At 35.8% G+C, this 22,823-nt stretch overlaps 1 long non-coding RNA gene across 1 annotated transcript; it reads left to right on the plus strand.

Moving 5' to 3' along the window:
* The first annotated feature begins 13,116 nt into the window (after nt 1–13,116).
* On the plus strand, nt 13,117–13,768 carry LOC148874410 (uncharacterized). The gene is made up of 2 exons (XR_016105307.1): nt 13,117–13,385; nt 13,491–13,768. It is a non-coding gene; the product is annotated as an uncharacterized LOC148874410 (long non-coding RNA).
* Nucleotides 13,769–22,823: the final 9,055 nt, after the last annotated feature.

Genomic DNA, 22,823 nt, shown 5'->3' on the forward strand with positions numbered 1-22,823 from the left:
TCATCCGAGTTTCATTGAGAAGATCAGAGAGTGGTGGGAGCAAGCTAATCTGGTAGTTGATTGGGAGGGAATGAAGTTCCACAAGAAACTCTAATACTTAAAATCACAATTAAATGAGTGGAATAAGTTGGAGTTTGGAAGATTAGAAGAGAGAAAACATGTTCTGGTGGAGCAAATCGAGGATTTGGACCTGAAGGAAGAGAGATGCTCCTTTGGAGAGGAAGAAAGGAAGTTGAGATGGGTTTTGATGAAGCAGATGGAGGACATCCTAGTTAAGGAGGAAATCAGTTGAAGGCAAAAATCCAGGTGTAAGTGGCTAAAGGAGGGAGACAGAAACACAAGGTTTTTCCATTCAGTGGCAAATGGAAGGAAAAAGAAGAATTTCATCTCTAATTTGGAAGTTGATGGAACAGTATTGTCCCACCCGGCTGAAATTGCAGAGGCTCTAGTAAATCACTTCAAATCTATTTTTAGAAGGCCTATGATTGAGAGAGTGTGGTTGGAGGGTTTGGATAGGTCGATTCTAAGTGCAGAGAAGAGAGAGTAGTTAGAAAAATATTTTGATATGGAGGAGGTAAAGGAAGCAGTATTCTCTATGGATAGGACAAAAGCTCCGAGTCCAGATGGGTTCACAATGGCCTTTTACTAGGAATGTTGGGATATTTTGGAGATCTTAGTTCGGTTTTTGAGGAGTTCCACAAGAGGGGTGTAATAAACCCGAGCTTGAACTCAACTTTCATTGTCTTAGTCCCAAAGAAGAAAGATGCTTCTCAACTTAAGGATTTTAGACCTATTAGTCTGATGACTAGCTTATACAAAATCATTGCAAAGGTGTTGTCTCTCAGGATAAAGAAGGTGCTCCCCTCTATTATTGCACCCAACCAAGGTGCTTTTGTGGCGGGAAGACAGATCACCGATCAAGTTCTCATTGAAAATGAGAGCTTGGAGAGCTTTAGGAAGTCGGAGAAGAAGGGAGATGTTTGCAAATTGGATTTGGAGAAGGCTTTTGACTTGGTTGATTGGTCTTTATTGATGGAGGTGTTAAGTAGTTTTGGTTTTAGTGGCAGGTGGTGTAAGTGGATCTGGGGCTGTGTTAGGACTTGCCATTATTCTATCCTAGTGAACGGAACTGTGGTTGACTTCTTTCTTGCGTTGAGAGGTCTAAGACAAGGAGATCCTCTTTCCCATTTTCTTTTCACCCTGATTGCTGATGTGCTTGGGCGTTTGATCCATAGAGCAGACTCGAGGAATCTGATAAGAGGGTGGAGAGTAGGAAGGGAGGAGGTTCCCTTAACTCTTCTACAGTTTGTAGATGATACTATAATTTTCTGTGAATGAGGGAACTTCAATTGGATCTGGAATCTAAAATTGACAATACAACTTTTTGAGCAGATATCTAACCTCAAGGTAAACTTTGATAAGAGTTGTGTGGCGGGAGTGAATGTGAACGAAAGAGACCTAAGGGAATTTACAAGTGAGCTAGGTTGTGCAATTACGGACTGGCCCCTAACATATTTGGGTCTCCCTTTAGGAGATAATCCTAAGATTGTTAGCTTTTGGGTTTCGGTAGTTGAGAGGTTTGAGAAGAGGCTAGCGACATGGAAGAGAAATTATCTTTCTTTAGGTGGAAGAGTCTCTCTCATTATGTCTACCCTAGCTAACCTACCTGTTTACTATCTGTCAGTGTTTAAGATCCCCTCAAAGGTTTCAAATCTTTTGGAAAAATTAATAAGGAACTTTCTCTGGAAGCCTGGAGAGGAGAAGAGAGATCATAGGGTGAGTTGGGAGGTGGTCTCTAGGTGTAAAAAACTAGGTCTTGGGATTAGTAATTTCAAGAAAAGGAATATGGCTCTACTGAGGAAGTGGTTGTGGAGGTTCTCTTTGAAAATGGATAAATTGTGGACTAAGATTGTGGCTAGTATTCATGGGCTGGAAGACAATGGCTGGGATCCTGGAATCTTGGCAAGGGCTTCAACTGCTTCTCCTTGGAAATCCATCCACAATCTGCTTCCAGTTTTCTCCCCTTGGATCAGGTATGGTCTAAATTCTGGTAACCGAATAAATTTTTGGGAACAACTTTGGGTCGGGGATTCTCCTCTGAAAGACCAGTTTCCTGTTAGACAATTTTGTATGCCCTTAGCTTCAATTAGAATGATGTACTTTATGAGTTTATTGTAAATGAATAAAAGTGCATATTTGATTCATGTTCCCTTGGTATGTTTCCGTGTAATACCCTTAAACTAGACACTTAATGAGACTCATGTTAGTTAAGAATGTTCACAGCCAGTGGGTTGGTCTGGAGAGACCTATCCTGATAAGGCTGACACTGTGGTGCCACCAAGTCGGTTGGGGTGGCCTGTCTCAGCTGTTAGGGTGAGACCCTAGGCACATACAGTGTAGGATTAATTAAATCTTTGAACCGGACTAGATTTCCAGTATTGCTCTGGACCTTAAAGATTAATGGGCAAAACTGGAAAGTTACACCCGACCCCTAGACTCGATTATGATACTGCACTAGGTGTCAGACTGGGCTGTCTTTGATGTACCAATCAGTGAGATCCTTAGCGGGGGTCAAAACCTAGGTATGTTGGGACAATCTGAGAATTTATCTGAGTGGGTGATCATAGTGACAGGATCAGCCCCTTTGTCGGACAAAGGTAATGATCGGGGATGCACTCTCACTGATGGAAACCAAGACTGTCGGCAATCGATTTCAAACATTGAGATTTGTTTTGCAAAATATATTTTATATGAGATATGAAAGTATATATATTATGGTTTCTAAAATGTCTGCAAAAGGTTTTAATTCCCGAGATCCATATAAGTAAAGAGTGCAACACTATTCCTTGCAGTCGAGGGAGAGGTCCTCTCTTGTCGGGCAGTGTTTGATCATTATGGGCTAAGAGGTTAAGTGTAAGATCATTGAGGGTAATACCTAATGGGCTAATCTTGCATTTGCCCACAGTCCCTGGGTGTTACAAGATGGCTTGGCCCAAGGACCACGTAGGGTAAGTGTTGGGCCCATAGAGCCCATTTGATGGGTTTCAAGGGGTGCACTGTCCATAGCAGTGTATTCGGCCAGGCCTTGTGACAAAGGCTGGGCTAAACCCATGTGGCTAATGTGTAGATCAATGCTTAAGTCCCACTTCATACAAGGAAGCTCAACTGGGTAGCAGTTAGGAAGGTTAAGTGAGCACATAAGCTTAATGGGCATAAAGCCCATTTCAAACTGGACTTATTTAATAAGTTAAATATGGGCAAATTCTGAGATGGATGAAACAGATAGGATATGGCCTTAACCCTATCCACTAAAAGAGTCAAGATCTAAATGTGATTTAGATCTAGAAACCTCCTAATAAGATTATGAGAAGATTGATCCAATCTGCAAATAAGATAAGGGTGTATCCTTATCACCTAAAGAGATGTTTTGATCCAAATAAGATTTGGATCAGCAACTCCTAATTGGATTAGGAGCTGATCCTTTGGAGTTATAAATAAGGAAGGGGGCGGCAGCCTTTAGAGAAGATATACTAACATCCTCTTCAGAGCTGAAATCAAGAAGAAAGATTTCTGCAATCCCTGCAAAGATCTTTCTTGCCGCCTCCATCCTGCAGCCGCCAGACATCCAGTTCGATCTCCAGTGGTGGGAGAAGTCAAGATTCGATCTTGACATTAGTTCTTTGAGAAAGAATTGATAAGAAGTTGTGCTCACATGCCATCCTGCTATTTCTTGCGAATGATAGAATTCTTGGAGAAGAATACTACTGATTCTACTCCATCTTACACTGCACCATCTTCAGTGGGAGCAGTCTTTGGATCATTCCTTGGGCGTGAACACCTTCATTGGGAGATATTGTTTCTCCGTATCAGGTATTACCCTCTCCTACTCTTTTTGGTTCAGATTTGGTTCAGTTTATGGTTTAAGATTGATAATTGAAAATATGATTTTCTAAATAGGGAATGTGATTTTCAGTCGAAGGGAGAGAAAAATTTTTGAAATTTGCCCCTTTATTTCGCAAGATTTGGGTGTCCATATGATGGATCTCTCATCCCTTCATTTCCTTCCTTGTATGCTCTTTCAAACTTAAAAAATGAACCCATATCTTCTTTCTTGGTTCCTTCAGCCTCCACTTTTGATTTTGGATGGAACCTTGGCCTGCGTAGGGCAATTAGGGATACAGACTTGGATAGCTTGGTAGCTCTGCTAGCCTCCCTTGAGGGTGTCTTCTTAAACCCTACTAAGGAAGACACCAGATTTTGGACCCTTTTTAACTCTGGTACCTTTTCTTGTGCTTCATTCTTTGAAACCTTAACTTAGCCTCCTATTCCCTTGGGGTTGTCCTTCCCAGTTAAGGAAATTTGGAACATGCCTATTTCTCCTTGGGTTGGTTTTTTTTTGTTGGGAAATTTTCCTATAAATAATCAACACTTTAGACTTACTTCAGAGAAAGAGACCCAACTATTGTCTACTTCCTAATAGATGTGCTCTTTGTAAAGTTGATGGGGAATCTGGCTACTACCTCATGGTCTCTTGTAAGGTTGCTAAAACTGTTTGGGATTGGGTTTTCTCCCGTTTTGGGTGTTCTTGGTATCCTTCGGAGACTGTCCGAGGTTTGTTTTCTTCTTCTTTTTTCAATTGGCCTAAGAAGCAAGGGAAGACTATGTGGAGGTGTATTAGGGCAACAGTATGTTGGTCTTTGTGGAAAGAAAGAAACTCATGCATTTTTTTCTGACAAGGAAAGAACATTGGAAGATTTGTTAGATCGAATCCTTTTAAGAACTATCCCCTGACTAAAATATTTGGAGTTATTTTCAGATTTTCCTATGGATGATTTGCTAAGAAACTGGAAAGAGATTGCTTCCACTACTAGATGCAAGAGGACTCTTTGTCCGTTCTGGTCCCCTCTTCCCTTGGGCTTTATAAAGCTGAATTTTGATGGCAGTAGCATAAGGAATCCAGGGCCCTCTGGGATTGGAGGAGTCTTTAGGAATGAGGAAGGGATTGTTACTGCTTTATTCTCTGGCCCTATTGGAGAAGGTGACTCTCTTAGGGCTGAGATCCTTGTAGCGCTTGAAGGTATTCGAAGAGCAAAGGAATTAAATATTAGCCGCTTGATTCTGGAAGGTGATTCGAAGGTGGTGGTTAGCTGGTTGAAGACAGAGGACAGTGGTTTGTGGAACTTTAACAATGAAAAAAAAAAAAAAAAACAGTTCTTATGGCTAAGTAGGGACATTGAGATTCAGTACAACTAGGTGAAGAGGAGTGCCAACTCATTTGCGGATGGGTTGGCCAAGCAAGGAGTGAATATGGAGGCTGTTTTTTGAGCTAGTTTTTAATATTTTTCTTTGCATTCTCTGTGTTTTCTGTTTTTGGGGAGCTAAGTTATTTTATCTCCCCCTTTGTATACTTATTCCCTCTCTTTTCTTAATTTAATGAAGATGATGTTATTGATAAAAAAAAAAAAAAGAATGGAATTGCTTGGTCACTTTTATATTTGACATTATTTAAAGTATAAACAAGAAGAAAACAAGTATTTTATAATGTGTTTGATAAAAACTATTTAAAGGCTAAAATTAATGACTACAATTTCTCAACATGAAGGGTAATTGAAAGTGTCCAAAGAATAAAGTATATTTAATATTTCACTCTTCTACCATTATTAGTAAATGATATTTTGCATGTGTCTTCCTATTTCATGTACAATTGTTCTAAATTGTCATTGAAATCCAAGTGCTCTCAATTAATTGATTGTCGCATTGAATGAATAATGAGTTTTTTATTTAAGGTAAATTGCTAAAACCTCCCCTGAAATTTGGTAATTGCAATCACTTCCTGTGAACTTTTTGATGTAGTTGTAAGTAGACCCCATGTTAGAATCTTCTAATAACAGACAAAAAAAAAATGTTCAAAATAATCATGCAGTTACTATTGAGGATGGTTTCTACAAAAAAATTACAAACTTTATCAACAAAAAAAAGTTGCAGCTTTAGAAAGTTTAGGGAAGGTGATAACAATTGATATGAAGAGAAAATTTGAATAATAAACATTTTGTCCAAAGTAACTTCATGGGTATTTTTAGCATTTTCGTGCCTCTTTTTAGAGGATTCTAATAGAGGGGGCCTACTTGCAATTGTTTTAGAAAGTTTAGGGGAGGTGATAGCAATTACCAAATATAAATTTACCCTTTTTAGTTAGTAGTGCTAAGCATTTGATTAATGTCAATTTAACGTTGAATGACCACATCTTAGTTATAGTTTAATTGGTCTTCCACCCTCTCAAAGGGCCAAAAAAGATATAAGCAACCACATCTTAGTTATAGTTTAATTTGTCTTCTATCCTCTCAAAGGGCCAAAAAAGATATAAGTAAATGTGCCAAATTGAGAAATGATGTGCACACTTGTAGAATTGTTTTAATCACCCATTTTCATAGCTTTCAAAAAAATCATCCATTTTCTATATAGGATACATTACAATGACCCATTTCAATTCTTATTTGTTTTTATGAATCGACACTATTCACTCTAATTTTAGGGATGTGCTTGGCTTTACAAATGTGGGATTAAGGATGTTGATGGGTAGGGATGATCATTTATGATCAGCCTAAGCCGACCAAACCGACCCTTTTAGCTTGCAAATTCTTGAGCCAAGGCAGTCAAATTTCTCTCAAGATTGGACCTGCATCAAGCCCACACACGTTGGTCTCGGGCCATGAAAGCCCTATTATGTCCGACAAACCCAACCTATCCCAAAAGTTGTATGTATATTTAGAATATATACTATAATATTGGTATAATGTCTTATTTATTTGTATAGTATCTTCATATATGGCATATATGTATATATGGTATAATATAATAATATACATAATAAATTTTCAAATATATTTCTACAATTTTTTGAAGCTTATTTTTTTGTCATTTGATTATAAAGTTCAATCAATACTTTATTTGTTTTAAAATACAAATCTTGTATATTCATATGGGCTAACTATCCTCGGACCAAACTCGGGGATGTATTATCAGGCCTAGGTAGGCCCTAAGGCTATTAACTACTTGTAAAACTAGACCTGACTCATGATCATCACAATTGATGGGTTGGGTAGGCATGGGTTTGGTCCAAACCAAACCTAAACTAAAACCCAATTTAGGGCTAATTTGATCCAAACCCAATTAATTCATTTTGCTTCCTTTATAAGTGAACTCAAAAAATATCAAAGTAACCCTACAAAGGATCACTAAAGGGCTTTTAAAGTCTTAAGATATTTGTAAAGAATGAAAAACTCCGTGCTCATCATAGTAGATTTTATACCCTTGGGGTAATAATATGAAGATTTAGTGTCTATTTGGCAAGTCTTTTGAGAAGATATTTTGAGCTTTTCAAAGATTGCTAGACCACAAAACGGTCTTTTTCCATTTGACAATGAAAGATGGGAAACCAAAAAGACCCCATGTCCCATAAAGCTTGAGGAATCTCAAAATGGCTGAAAATCAATAAGCTTCCTATCTTTATGCACTTAATATTTCATTTAACAACTTGGTAGATTATGAGTGACAGGGATATTTACTAGACACTTTTGATCTTTTTTTAAGACACATATCTTTAATATTATGTATTAGTCATATTAAACAAAGACAAGTGTGATAAACACTAATTATTTTTTATTAATAATGTAAATGAAAGAGAAATTTTAAAATTGATGTAAAAATGAAACCATTTTCCTGTCTAGATGGCGAGTCAATAGTCCAACCTTTTAGACTAATAGGAAACTCTACATGTCAATTAAATAATAAATATTTAAAAGATAGAAATACAAAAAATATAAAGTATATAAATTTTGTACAAGCGTTTGAGTACATTTATAATATATATTTTTTTTTCTGAAGGATAACAAGATGCTCTATTAATTAAGAAAAAATGGAGAATGAAGAAACAAAAAACAACGCCCTTTAAAATCAAAGCAGAAATGCATAGTTAGACAAAAATATTCTCTAAAAATACCAAACTTTTCCGATGAGCAAGCAACTATGTTAAATTCCTTTGGATCCATATTTAGGACAAAAACATTTCTACAACTAGGTCCCTAGCCTTGTTGAGTAGATGCTCTAACTGCCATGGGACCTTGGAAGTTAGCCACCTAATTGTATTTGCAAAATCTCCCTTAATCATAAATGAACTTAACCTTAACTGTTTATCTATTCGAATATCAGTGAGCTTGGCTTGGATCTTTACTTTAGTGCAACTTGCAGTCCCAATAGGCCCACTAAAAGCCCCAAAGGTCCCACCTCTAATTGGCCAAAAACTCCCCTTACACCAACCAAACTGGGATTACCCAAAGAACTACCATCAAATCTAAGAACAATGTCATCAGTGTCAAGTGAGAGTGGTCTACTAAGAGTTTGAAAGAAGAAAGGAGATGAATGAAAGTAGATGCCAAATAGGTTCCTTTTCATATCTTCCACACTAATTCCCATGAACTTATTACTATTAGAAGCCCAAAATTTACAACGACTCACTATATGACAAAGAATTTCCTTGAAAGATTTGCTCTTACTCTTGAAAATGTGCAGGTTGAGTCCTCCCAAATGGTCCACATGATAGCTCGAGGAACAAAATTCCAATATAATTTCCCTTTCTTTATTAAGCCTCCATGCCTTTATTAGGAAATCAGATTGCAAACATGATTCAGACTAAACTAATTCAAATTAAAAAAAAAAAAAAGAAATAAAAGTCAGACCTTTTTGCTTACACTGCAATATACTAATAAATGATTTGGTGAAGCATGGGCACTTCAAATTGTATGTTCTAATTAATTGGGTGAGATGCAAACATCGTCCAAATTTTCATGGTCTCCTAGGGTTCAATGCCAACTGATGGTCCAAGAGACAATTGAGTTGGAATTTGACATAAGGTTTGAAATTGTGCTTTTAGGGTTAAGGGAAAGATGAAAAAGATAAGGGAATTGCAAGCCTAAAGGATTACTACCCCACCACAGATTTGTCCAAAATTTAGTGTGGGACCCATTACCTATTGAGTACTTGATGTGGATTGGCTAACAAAATTTAATCGTGGTTCACCATATTGTTAACCGAGCTAATGGCTTTTTATGAACAAGTAACTTGTGACCCATCACAAATTAAAGACAAATTAATATTTAATTTGTGACCCACCAATTAGGTCAAATATTTCAATGACTCAAATAGCTGCATCACCATATTGTTAACCGAGCTAATGGGTTTTTATGAACAAGTAATTTGATGATAAACGGACCCAAAATAATGGTGTGATTGGTTAACTGGTTGATTTGACGCCAAGTCAACCATGAGATGAAAAAACAAGAACGAAAAACCAATATTTTAAAAATTGAATGAAACCACATTTCCCTCTTAATCAAACAAGTGAACTTTTGATGCCATAAATTAAATATAAAAATATAAAAAAAATTATGAAGTTTAGAAAACATAAGCATGTCTTTAACATTATATATTCATCATATTAAACAAAAATATGTCTAAAAATGAGAAATATTGTGATTAATGATGGAAATAGAAAGGATATACAAAAAAGAAAAATAAATAAATGTATCATCCATAGCCAGTTGACTTGGTGAAATAGATCATTGGTATCACCAATACACACTATGCTTCAATTACTTATCTTTCTTACATATGGGTTTGGTAAGAACACTAAATTATTATTATTGACATTTTTTCTTCTTTTTTTGATTATTGTATTATTATTATTGTTGGCATTTAAAACTATCACGTACACATTTACCAATATAATTATAAGTAGGGAAAGAATGATGGTGTCCGAATAAAAATTCTAACCTTTCATGTTCTTAGTTCATATATAGGGCAGGTTACAACAACCATCCATAAATTAATTAGGTTGAACTCTGGTTGGTGCTTTAAGTGTCTCATCTGCTATATAATCAACCGATTGTAAAACTATAATTAAACATGAAATAAAAGCGATAAATCAAACACAAAAAAGGAGAACTTAACCCACAAGAGCAATGTTTTAAAAACTGATATGGAACTAGAACTGCATTGGCCACCAGTTTCTGAGTCAGGTCATCGGTTCGACCATGGCTTATTCAAATTTAAAAAATAAAAAATAGCTGAAAATTATTGTCTGGGTTGAATGGATCGATGGCTTGGTTGCCAAATCAGCAGGTCGTTAATCAAGTCAACAGTTTATGGACTGATTCTCTGTACGATTTGTGGACCAAATGGTTTAATCATCCGAATCGTTCGAAAGCGATGCACAATAGTGGTTTGGCATTGAAAAGCTTTCTTTTCTTCTCGCTATCTAAGATATCTTAGATGGAGCGGTTTTTTTTTTCTTTTTTGTTGTCAAACTTGTATGATTTATAAATGAGCATTGAATAACAACCAATGATTTCCTTAGCGACATTTCTTGCTAATGGTGCTGCTGATTATTACTTTTTTTTTTTTGTCAAATGTCAAACTCGCATGATTTTGTAACAGACCATTTGATGAATAGCCACTTGCTCCTAGTGATCTTCGTCGTTTCCTCGTCGAAGAGAATTTGAGGAGGAATAGAAATAGATACATAGGCTTGATGCCTCGATGGGAATATTCTTTTCCCTCTCTTTAATATATCGATCTATCTTATAACCATTATTCTCTCTTTTGCTTTTCGCTCTTTTAAATATAATACCAGTTTCTATTCGTGCATAGCACAAGGTTATTGGAGAAGGCTTGGCCATAAAAGTTAAGAGGAAGGTGGTGAAAGAAATTCTTTGGCTTTCCCCATCACATCCATAGACCAGCTCTTATTAGGGGATACAAGAATGTTGAAAATCAAGAATAGTTGGAGACTTATCCAAGTTAAAAGCTTTCGTCTCTCTAAAAGAACACCTGCGTTATTTAAAGGGGAATGAATTGTTTTGTCCTATTATTGCATCGAAATCAAGGTTTTAAAAGGTTAAAGACAGAGTTGAGGCGGTTTGAGGGGTAAACTAAAAACTTAAAAATTATGAGAAAATAAATAATTAAAATTTTATATAATTATTTGTGACTTATTTAATGTATCAATGGCTCAACATGTTGATTGTTCAAATCTTTTTAAAATTGGTTGTATAAAGTGTAAACTAACTACTAACTAGTAACTATTATACAAAATTTGTTATTACAATACAATGTCTAAAGTTTAAATTATAGAAGAAAAATTAAATAAGAAATATGGGACCAAATGAATGCAGTACCTTGGCACCATAACAAAGATGGGATCAAATGAATGTAGTACCTTAGCACTTAGAGAACATATGTGATGTAATCCCATAACGAAATTACAAAATATGAATCCTTTAAGTTAAAAATTGCAAAAGAACAAATTGAGATTGAAAGAGAGAGAAAGAGAGGGGGGGGGGGGGGAGAGATTGAAACTTGAGAGACCCAATGGTTATGTATTTGTGATTTGTGAATGAATGCAGCAACTCTAATTCTGGCCTCCCACAAGTCTGCCGCCCCACCCAACAGTTATGAATTTGTGATTTGTGAAAGAAGGCAACACCTCTGACCTCCCACAAATCTACCGCCCCACCCAACGGTTATGAATTTGTGATTAGTATAAGAAAGCAGCACCTCTAACCTCCCACAAATCTGTTCCCCCAACTAACTGAGATTTTGAGACAAAAAATAAGAAAAAAGTGAAAAGGAGGAGGAGAACCTGTACGCACGATGCAAAAAGATGTCTAGAAAGGAGGAGGAGGAGGAGGAGGACCTCTACGCACGATTTGATTTTGTCTTTGTCCCTCTAATATTTCGATGACGATTCAACTTTGGAGCCAGTCAGCCACTACAGAGTACAAACTACAAAGTAGAGTTTGGGCTTCGGTCTGAGAAGTAGAACTATGAAAGCTTCTTGAGTTCTGTTGAAAAGGGAGAAAGGAGATTTTGGTTGATGAAAACCCTACATTTTTGGGGTTTTTAATTTTTTTACAAAATTATTGATGCTGGAATCAAATTTTCCCCACCCAAAACTCTTCTAACTTAAGACTACCACCTCATATAAATTGAGGCGAAAGGCCAAAGGTCTAAGCCTCACTAAAACTGAGGTTTACGTCCCTTTATCTGAGACTGAGGCTACCGAGGCCAGGCAAAATTTGATTGCTTCGCCTTAAGGTATATGCCTCTCACCTCGCCTCAATCGCCTTTTAAAACCATGAATTGAAACAATTTTCTAGATGCATATGGAATAGGCCTACGTGGCTATGTCCCATGCCAAAGCAATATAATCCATGGAAAACCACTATTGGCCTATTAGGGAATGTATTATAGTAAATAAATTAATGCGAGTAAAGCACTTGAAGTAGGGCCATAAATGCTTTCCTGATGGCATCTAGGGCCTTCCATATTAATTGTACTATTAGGACCCTTTGAGGTCATTTTATGATTTTTCTTTCTTTTTTTTTTTTATTATAATGGGTGAACCATTTTCACAAACAACTTTTTTGATTCAAGAATTTTCGCTATTTTTTATCCCAATGGTGGAATGCTCCACTACCATCTTCCGAATATGTGGATGTGCGTAGGCTGGGGGAAGACTTTGTGTCAATAGAGAGAGAGAAATCCAGCAGCTTTTCCTAGAGTTGATAATTACAGTGAACCAACTAAGCAGACCAATTGGCCAAGGTCAACAAAGCAGAGCTCTTTAGTATATTCAGTGGCAGTTGGATTAATTGGCCCACAATTCACAAGACCTCTTATCGATTGTATTGAAAATCCACTAAATGTGTTGATCAGATTTTTTGTGTGGTTGGGGTTGTCCGCCCTTAAATGTCTAGAAATCGACTCCATAGTGCACCCCAGTGGATTTCACGTCTCCTTTTGAAATCAAGGTGAATGTACCTTGTCTTCTCTCTGTGGTTCCGCAATCTTTTTCATGGTGGTGTAGGGGATAGACCACCACTGCTGGAGCTTCCCCAACATCACATCACATCATAAGGCCCAGGTTGAATTATTGCTTATATGTCGTTTGCTGAAAACCCTGGTCCAATCGTCGGTGACGCCAGTGGGAGAAGCGAGGGGCAGCAGACATAGACATGTGTTGTGGTTTATTTATAGATGATGATTTATGGAGCCATACTTCTGAACCAGAGAGATGCTCGTTTACTACCTCATCCTTGTCATGATGAATAATCTCATTAAGACTAATAGCAGAAGAGAGAGAGTACAGCTTCGACTTCTCCATAATAGGGGGAAAGAAGTTGTACCCTCTCTCTTCTTCTGTTTGTCTTTGATGAAGCATTTTATACTCTCTCTCTCTCTCTCTCTCTGGCTATAGCTTTGATGGAGGTTTTGTCTATGGACTTCGTCTCTTTCTCGTTCTGTTAGCAACTGATGAAATTAAGCCTCAGGTATGGAACCCTGGCCTTCAATTATATATTGTCCCACTTTACAACTTTGCTTCTTAATTAGGATCTTGAGGAAAAGCTGTTTAATATCCAAGTTGCTCATTGCAGGGATTCATGCATGAATAAGCGGTTTGTCTTGCTTTCTCTGCATGAAATCATAATTCTCCTAACAAGCTTGCTTTTCCAGGAAAGTTTGAGAGATGCGTGGAAATGATCTCATTAGTTATTTGTTACAGGAAACGTATCAACACCAAGGCGCGTGTTGTCTTAGTTTCGAGATGGCCTTTTTCATTTCCCAGAGGCATAAATAAATAAATAAATCAAAGATGTGAGAAGGCCGTTTTGTTAATAAGAAGATTACTACTATGAAGCTTTTCTTTTGGCTATTCTTTTTCTTTTGATTTTTATTTAGAGAATTCCTGCAATCCACTGAAATAATACAATAATAAAGGAAAGAACATGGTATTACTGGAGTTGTTTTTGGACCCACCAAAAAAGGTGAAGTTATTTACTCATCTTAACCACCTTAAATTAGACTTTTTTTTTCTTCAGATTTACTATGGCTTTCTAATAAACCACTTTTTAATACTTAAATCTCCATGATTTAGTCGTAGAAGGATACAAATTGGAAATCCGGATTTCCTGCCCACAGCTCTCTACCCACACTCTACCCGTCTTGAATTGCAGCCACACATCCCCATCTTGTGTGTGTTTGCAAAAGAATAAATCATCATATATATAAACATGGGTTAAGTGAAGAAGTTTCTTGGAATCGGTTTGGAGGCATAATCTTTGTCAATTAACCAAGAAAAATGTTTCTTTGGTCGAGTAATTTTGTGGCTAACAGGCTTTGTAATGGTAATGGTGAAAAACATTCAGGCCCTCATTTTCAACGTCAAAGCTGGTTTTTTATAATGAAATTTTCTAGTTTCACCGCACTGTGAATGGGGGGGCAATCTGAATCAAACAGACGGAACAGAGAGGGAAAAGAAAAGTGAAAGAAAAAGGAAACTGTAAGAAAAATGCATGTGGCTTTGTCTTGTGTGTTCACAGTGGGATTGTGCTGTTTCATTCTTATTTGTCTTCTGCAGTTCATCTCTCCCTCATCTCTATCATCAGAGGCTCTCTCTCTAGATCTATATCTATCTATCTATCTATATCAGTCCTCTTAAACATCTTAACAATGGTTGTTAATCACTTCCAGTAAAGTGACTATCATCAGCCTCGTCTCAGCCCATCTCCTCCCTCATTTCAGCAGTGGTAAGCATTTTGTTGATTCTTGTAGTCCAGATGGAGTTCTTACCCCACTCGAAATGCTCAATAAACAACTTTTTTCGAAGAGAGAAAGCAAGAAAAAATATTCAAAACAGAAAAGTAGAGAAGAATTTACACCAGGCAATTAAGGCATATTTACACCTTCTAGCATCCTCATCCGCAGGCCGATAGAGATCACTAGCAAAGCCCAGGACTAAAAGGTTTCTTATCCATACAAATTAGACAAATTACATCATCTACAACTCATTTAGTTTAGTTTCTCATGGGATATAAGAAGGTTTAGAAAAATGTCATCCCCTCCTCTACTTCATTCACGTAAGTGCTACCAAGCTTGCAAAGGCCAAGAGTCCACTTTTGCTATTGCAACCCGCAGCAAGTCGTGTGTCAAAGTACATCAAAATCCTCCTCAAATTCCTAACATTCCAGCAGAAAATGGTCTTTCCTCTCCTACCATGGCGGATACAAAAGCTACAGTGCCTACGTCGAAAGGCTATTAAACTTCACCTGACAACATTGGATCCGTGGCAACGTTTTCCACCGGACAATGGTCTTTCCTTTCCTACCATGAAGATGCTTAAGGCTATGTTTGGTTTGAAGGAATATGTAGGGAAAGGAAAAGAAAGGAAAGGTAAGGAAGCCTTCACAAACCTTGTACAGTTTTCCCGTCTTTCCCTTCCTTTCCCTACCTTTTTCCTTCAAACCAAACATAGCTTAAAGTCTTCATGCTCGTGGACAAATACCGAAATAGTCTCAACAGTGTCAGGCAATTCATGGATAGAAACTCGACATAATGAGCAAAGAGACTTCCTTCTATCCCTTGTTTTCTTTTGAGGTATGGGGTATATGCTTCCTTAACTGTCTGTCAGATTGTCTATTTTTCTCATATGCAGTAAAGTTTGTCCCCCTCCATCCTTTGAGCATGTGTATGTCTCCTAATCTGGGGGAGGAAGGGTTTTAACTCTTCAAGTCCTTGGTTCGGATTCGCTTTTAATAAGTTATTTAATGTATTTATCTGGATAAGTGTTTTCTTGGAAATATTTAAGGTGATAAATATATTTATTTATGTTTTTTTTTTTATTTTCTAAATAAATAAGATAATAACCATTTTAACCATAAAAATTTCATTACCAAAAGGGAAATCTTTGTCCTATACCCAAGCATTATTAACTTTCCCAAGATGAAAATTTTAATTTAGTTACCCACCTTGAAATAAATCTGAAAAAATAACATGTGTTTCTTGATCAATGGGATTGTCCTACTGACCAACCTCCCCCCTCTCAAAATCCCCAAAACGAACACCCCCTTCGAGTTAAGGCCTAATCCTCCCCTCATCAAGTCTTTTGTTTTTAACTTTTAAAAAAATTGGGTACTCCCTCTACATGGAAGGGTCAAAGAAACATCAAGCACCTAACAGTTCATGGTAAATTTGATTACCTCGCAGAAACCAGTCTATTGTCCATTTTATACAGTAGGCCCCATTGTCATTAATATCTTCCATCACAAACTGTTATGGTCAACAAAAAAATTGCCAATATGAAATAATCCTAGATGATTTCCTTGCGAAAATTTAGTACTTGCTTACAAAGATGAAAGGTAATATATCTAGCTCTCGTATTAACTTGTACATAGAGTTACCAAAATAACAAATTAATAATAACAAAAACATGGTACATAAATAAATTAAAGACAACTCCAGTGATAGAATCATTTAGCTCTTTTCGCATAAATCAATAAGCTATAATAATGTCTTCATAATCCATCTAAGTAAGATGCTCCATGACCTTTATTTATTATTTATGAGCAAACTAACGCCATCTATATGTAAAAGGAAATCAAATCAAACTCTCACTTACGAAGAAACACTTTAATTTCATTGCATCTACCACTAAAACACAATGCGAGACACTATAGATCAAAAGAGTGGTCAAAATAGTAGTTAGTGACTATCAACATTTTCTAGGCTTATTTAATAGTGTGTTTAATAGATTTAACCACATTAAAAGTTATGGAGATTTGAAGCTAGGCATTCTTGACCACATTAAAAATGTAATTTAAAGTACTATTAATTCTCATTTAATTCAATTCCCACTCTTTAAGGTATTAACTCTCATTTTCTCTTCTAAGTATTTTTGTTTGTCACCAATAAACTCTACAAATTAAATCTATGTCCAATGTTTTCAATAATGTAAAATCTATGTTCAAAACCAACATGGTAAAGAATTAAACAAACCACCCTTTTGTTTTAGTGGCAAGTAAATAGTTCAACCATTTGTATCAAATGAGTTAATGAATGTTCTCATAGTTAAATGATAAAAATTTAATAAGTATAAACATTACAAAAATTATAAAAAAAAATTGGCATATCTCTAATATTATCTATTTATCATATCAACACAACAATAAGCATACTAAATAAAAGTATTCTTATTCGACAGAAATGAAATACAAGATTCAAAATTGACCCCCAAACAAACTGTTTTCCTATTCAAGTGGTATGTCAATGGTTCACCTTTTAGGTCAAATGAATAAACCCTTGATATAATAGATAAATAATAAAAATTTTATAAAAGGTAGAGACACAAAATTATTCAAAACATAGTAATTTGTAAAAAAAAAAAAGAAAAAACATTTGGGAGCATCTCTAATATTATGTATTCATCCTATTAAACAAAAACAAGTGTGATAAATAAGAGTTATTTTTATTAATGTTAGAAATAGAATTAAAAAATAAACCAACATAAAAAGAAAACTATTTTTGCATCTAATTGATGGTCAATATATTTCATAGGGAGATAAATTAGGTGGGATTAACTCAAGCTCGAATTAACCCAACTGATAATTTTAAACATGCTAGCTTCGATTTATTTGGTCCTCAACTTGGGCTTAAACCTTAAGCTCAAAAGCTTGGGCTTTTTTATTTATTTATTTTTGGTTGGGCCCAAGCCTAGCCCTTACGTAGTTAAAGTCAGGCCTGATTATATTCATCTATACTACTTATAAAAAGTGTGAATGGGATTTACTTTTTTGGAATTTTCATTAGACAAGATTTTCCCCTTCATCTCAAGATCTCTTAGGGGTAAATGTGTATATTAATAAAGAAACCTTAATTGAGATTATTAATCATTGTAAGACTCACATATATGTGCCACCTCATACTCCCATTATAAAGTCCACCCAATAAAATAAATAAAAAACAACCCTTCACTTTCCGCATCTGTATACAAGAATATAATTGAAAGCAAACAACATTTCCAAATTAATTACTTTCCAGGGAATGGAAAGGAGCATGACCTACCATGACCATAAATGAGGTGTTTGTTTGGACAACTTGCGCCCTTACATCTCTGATGTTTATGGAGAGCATGCATGTAATTTGATAGATTCCTTGGTGATATTGTGGTAGATACGATTAGAAGAACAAATACAGATAGCTGCCTTTTGGTTTCAACAATAACTTCAACTTTAGCTGAATAAAATGAGAGGGTAACAATGTAACTTCTCACTACTATTTGATCTATTAAGGTCTACTACCATTTGAAGATTGAGCAAGGAGAAAAGAAAGAAAGAATGAAGGAAAAAGACTATTGAAGTGAGAATAAAGAATAGCATTCACTTATTTGTTATTTTGTTTGATACTGTCAGGATTTGTATTATCACTTTTGATACCATGATCTTAGCCAGATTTTTTCAGGTTATTGTTGCTTTCCACCATACTTGAATGCTATCATATAAATATTTGTTTCCCAAACAATTACTATACAAAATCATTACATCCTAGGAAGAGGGCTCTATACTTGTATGAGCAATAGTACAGGAAGTGGTACTTCTCTTCTAATTACATCTCCCTCTCTTATCTTCATCAAAAGTGAGAAACCCAAATGACTTTCAGAGTTTAGACTTCCAATTATAGAGACCCTTTTCTTCTAAATATTTTAGTTTGTATGATATATGGATAAAAATTCTGAAATTATTTTGCTCAATGCTAATATATTAATTATTTATCCATTTGCACAATATGATGAAAATGTTACAGAAGAAATAAAGGTTGGGTTTTGTTTAATTCAAGTATGATTACTTGTTGTTACCTGCTCAATGTTCCCTCTTATTCTTCTCTCTCTCTCTCTCTCTCATTGTGCTTTTAAAACCAAAATGCAAAAAGCCCCAATTTTAGGATTTGTGCTTTGGGGCTTAGAAGAGTTTTGAAGATAAACTACAATGGAAATAAAGTACAAAATTTAAATCAACCATCACACCATGCATTAATTACTTATTTTTAATAGTTTTAGTTTCTGATAAGGATATTGAAATTATTATTGTTATAAAAAATAGTCACGTGCATATTTACTAGTATAATCATAAATACATATATAACACATATTTGCATACATGCATGTACATGCAATTATATAGATACATTTTATGTCAAATTTTATCATAGGGATAATCTAATTGACAAACCAAGTCCAAGACTAGCCCAAGTGCATCAAATTTCAATGCAAGTTGGGTCATAGTTGGACAAATCAAGCTTGACTTTGGTCTGAAGCCTTAGGTCCAATGCATAGGGTTGGGTTTGGGTTAAGAGTAAATTCAGCCCAACCTACTTGACTTGCACCATAGTGGTCTAATTGTTTGATTAAATGGGTTAACCAATACTGTCATAATTAAATAATAAAAAATAAAAATAGATAAGAACACAAAAAATAAAAAATACATAAAATTTATAAAAAAATTTGACACATCTTAGATACTATAAAATTATCATATAAAATAATAAATATAATAAATAAAAATTATTTTTAGATTTAATTATGTAAATGGAATACAAAATTAAAGTTGTCCAAAAATGAGATTACTTTTTTTCATGTCAAATAGGTGACAAATTGATGTCATAATTATATAATACATATTCAAAAAATAAATAGAAATAAAAATATAGAAAGCACAAAAATGTGTGCACCCCTCTAATATTATATAATTATAAGAGGATTTTTTTTATAAATTTTCTTAAAAACAATACAAAATAATAATAAACCAATAAAAATAAAAAAAAATCTTCAAAAAAATTAAAATTAGCATTAAGATACAAAAAAAATACAAAATAATCTAGAGAATAGTAAATTGGTACTCTCACTAAAGTGCAACTTAGATTGTGATTGGATAAACTAGACATAAGCCCAAAAGAAAAATATTTGAATTGAACTTATATGGACAACATTTAATTGGAAATATCATAGAGCTTTATCTTCAAGTTTGTTTATAAAACCCATGTATCACATGAGTCTTGGCTAGTGTCTTAGCAATACGGAAAGTATAAGGGGTAGTTTAATTAATACATGAATCTATAGGGGTGTCTAAATAAATGACCCTTTCTATTTTCTTTTTCTAGGAACAAATTTTAGTTACATTGAGGTTGGCTAACTACTTTAGTTATTGGCTGCCTAAGTTGGAGAGGACAAGCTAGTATTCGAAGTTATTGGCTTCCTCCTCCAAGGTGATGTGCTCCGTCTCTGTTTTGCCATGGAGTGATTCGCCAACCTCTAGTTGGTCAAGGTCCAATTCAAACTAGTCAGCTTAAATCAGTCTAGTCAAGTACAACCAGCCTATACATGGTGCTGAGGTGTCATAAAATGACCCAGGATCATCCTGTGGCTCTATATGACTAGAAGGCCAAATCACCCCTCATCAATTTCCCCCACTCCAAAGTTCAAGGTGTCAAGCTAGGCGAAGGGAGTAGCTTGGTCTTGGGTGATTACGACCTGAAGCTCTGAATCGGCTCCTCATCAACTCATAGTTTAGGATCAAACCAATTTGCCCACTTAGGACCGTCTGACAAGTCACGTATTAGGTCATGGTTAGGCTCCACAGACGACAAAAATGCATTAAACTCATTTTTTTTCTAATAGATAGTTTAAGCTCATATATGGGAGAATAGATAGTTTAGGCTCATATCCAGGAGCAGATTGAGTGAATTTCTTTTTTCTAATAGATAGTTTAAGCTCATATTTGGGAGCATAGATAGTTTAGGCTCATATCCAGAAGTGTATTTTTATTAATTTCACTCATTTTCTTTTCGTGTAACATGTGATTGTATGCACAACAACACATCCTCTAAAAATGAATTCCTTTTGTATATACTCTTTTAGAGTAATTGGGAGTCGGGGGACTTGTTTCAAAATTTCATCCCACGTAGTGTTTGAGTAGCAGTGTTCTTGCCTTGTCTTTTCTTGCTTCGGGAAGCTTTTATGACCAAACCGTCCTTTTATTCTTCTATAATTGTTCACAAGGTAGAGGGGGTAAGCATGTCACATGATGTTCCCGCCGTGTAATGATGATCCAGTAATCTTTTGAGAGGGATGTGGTGGACCAAGGTGAAGGAACTTCCTTGAGACTTATGGTTGTGCTTGTGCTCAATTTAGTACTGCCACCATTGTATGGCCACAAGTAGAAGGGTCAGTTGGGATTTTTGTTTGATTTAGGGAATTGAAGAGCTTTAGGTTCATGGGATTCAAATGTAATAGTTGTCATGTTGGTGGCATCTATGTCCTCACTTTGATCTAGTTCAATAACTCCTGACTTAGCCAATTGCATTATTTTGTTTTTAAGAACAAAACTATTTTTGAGTAGGTGACTGATTTCTTGATGGTAATGACAATACCTTGGATGGTTAATTTGGCATTCCTCTTCTAGGCATTTACAATCAGGGATTTTTATAAGCTTTTCGGTTAAAAGGGTATCCAACATATCTAGGACATTTGAGTCAATGAATGGGTACACCCTCGCTTCCAATTCCTTAAGAGTGAGTTTTAGCTTTTTTTTCTCTTGTTGAATATTTGATTTTGTTTCTTTCTTGCAAACCTTGAGAGGAGTTATTAACATCTTTAGAACTTGCATCGACCTAGACATTCTTACCTCATTTTCACCATATTTCTTTTCTCTTTGGAAATCATTCAAGTGATGTTCTCCGATAGCCAAGGTAAGTTCCATGTCATAGGCACGGGTGGCCAATTCCTCAAATGTTCGAGGTTTTGTACCCTTGAGTATGTATTGCAAATCCCAATGCATTCCTTGAATACAAGATAAGATAGAGATTTCTCCACCTGTCAATATAGTCAGCAACTGGTTCATCTTTTCTCTGTTTTGTGGTAGTGAGTTCGTACATGCTTATATTGCATTGAGTTTTGTAGGAGAAATCCAAAAATTCTCTCTCTAATTGATTGTAACTATCAATTGATCCAGAAGGGAGGTCGACGTATCAGTCCAAAGCATTTCCTCATAGAGATTGTATGAATTGCTTTACCATCAAATCATCGAAAGTTCTGACATTGTTGCATGTATCTACGAAGTGCACAATATGTGATTAGGGTTACTTTTCCTAAAAAATTGTTGAAACTTCGGGGGTCGGTACCCTAATGGCATAAGCATATGATCAATGTGCTCAGTATATGACTTAGTATAAACTAAGGATGATTGTGAAACACCTCCATATTGAGCATGTATCGTGTCGGCTATCATGTTTTGGAGTTGTTATACTGAGAGGGATGCAACTGAGGCATGCTAGGCATCCCATATGTTAGCACATTCTAGTAACTCTTCTTGAGGAGGGTTTAGTTGCAGGGTGAACCCCAGTGGGTGTGAAGGCCCTTGACTGAATGTCGTTGTTTGCATTTGTTCCATCCGGTTCATAAGAAAAGCAATTTGAAGGTATTTATCTTCTACTGTCTTTGTTAACTTAGCAATGGTTGCAGCTATTTTAGTAAGTTGTTCTTCCGCCGTAGTAGCTCCCGCCATCATAACGAGTGCTACCAAAGTGTAGGAGTGTATCTATCTGTAATTGGACCCTCCATTCTTAGGAGAGTTGGGATGAGAGTCAGACCTTGAGATGATAATAGATTTCATGTCTGACACAAGTATTTGTCCACTTGGATGCTCAAGTGGAGTTGCTGAGATCAACGCTTTTCTTAGAGTTATCCCTCCTTAATAGTGTCCCTCACCATTGGTAGCCTTAAAGCTTCCTTTTTTGTGTTTTGGCTTTTTGAAGGGACCTCTAGAGTTGTACAGGGAGCAAGAGATGCAACCAATTATGAATTCTTTGATCTCGTCATGAGATAAGTGGTTGGCCTCTTGTATTAGAAATTGGCAAAGCACTTAAACTATATGAATTTGTAA

The sequence above is a fragment of the Nelumbo lutea genome, chromosome 1, assembly GCF_056320005.1.
Source record: "Nelumbo lutea isolate HS-2025 chromosome 1, American lotus-T2T, whole genome shotgun sequence".
Lineage (NCBI taxonomy): Eukaryota > Viridiplantae > Streptophyta > Magnoliopsida > Proteales > Nelumbonaceae > Nelumbo > Nelumbo lutea.